This window comes from Etheostoma spectabile, chromosome 18 (assembly GCF_008692095.1).
Source record: "Etheostoma spectabile isolate EspeVRDwgs_2016 chromosome 18, UIUC_Espe_1.0, whole genome shotgun sequence".
Classification (NCBI taxonomy): domain Eukaryota; kingdom Metazoa; phylum Chordata; class Actinopteri; order Perciformes; family Percidae; genus Etheostoma; species Etheostoma spectabile.
The window spans coordinates 20,210,663-20,211,179 of NC_045750.1; the positions used below are offsets into that span (position 1 = coordinate 20,210,663).

The 517-nt window shown below is 44.5% G+C and overlaps 1 protein-coding gene across 1 annotated transcript in view; it reads left to right on the forward strand.

Moving 5' to 3' along the window:
• Positions 1–517, forward strand: part of mdn1 (midasin AAA ATPase 1) — a 1,030,807-nt gene that overhangs the window by 657,016 nt on the left and 373,274 nt on the right. The gene's annotated exons all lie outside the window — the stretch shown is intronic.

A 517-nucleotide genomic window follows, 5' to 3' on the forward strand; every position in this document is an offset into this window, starting at 1 on the left:
GCTCCAGGAAAATCAAAGAAGACTTAAAGTTACCTGTGAGGACACATTGACTGGCCAAAAAGAGAAATGGTGCAACATTCTGTTAACTGTGGCTGGTTTAGTTGGTAGAGCAGGTGCACACGTATGGAGGTTTACTCCTCGACGCAGCGACCGGGGTTCAACTCTTTGCTGCCTGTCATTGCCTCTCTCTCTCTGTTTTCATGTCTTCATCTGTCCTGGGGAAATGAAGGCCTAAAATGCCCAAAAGACTAACATTCTGTGGACTGATTAGAGCAAAATTGTTCTTTTTGGGTCTAGGTGCCACAGACCGTTTGTCCAACGACCCCATGCACTGAATTCAAGCCAGTGTACCGTGGCTTGAAAAGCTTGTAAAGCATGGTAGTGCAAAAATCATGTTATGGGGATGTTTCTCATACTGTGTTGTTGGGCCTACTTATCGCATACCAGGGATTATGGATCAGTTTCAATACATCAAAAACTTGAAGAGGTCATGTTGCCTTATGCTGAAGAGGAAATG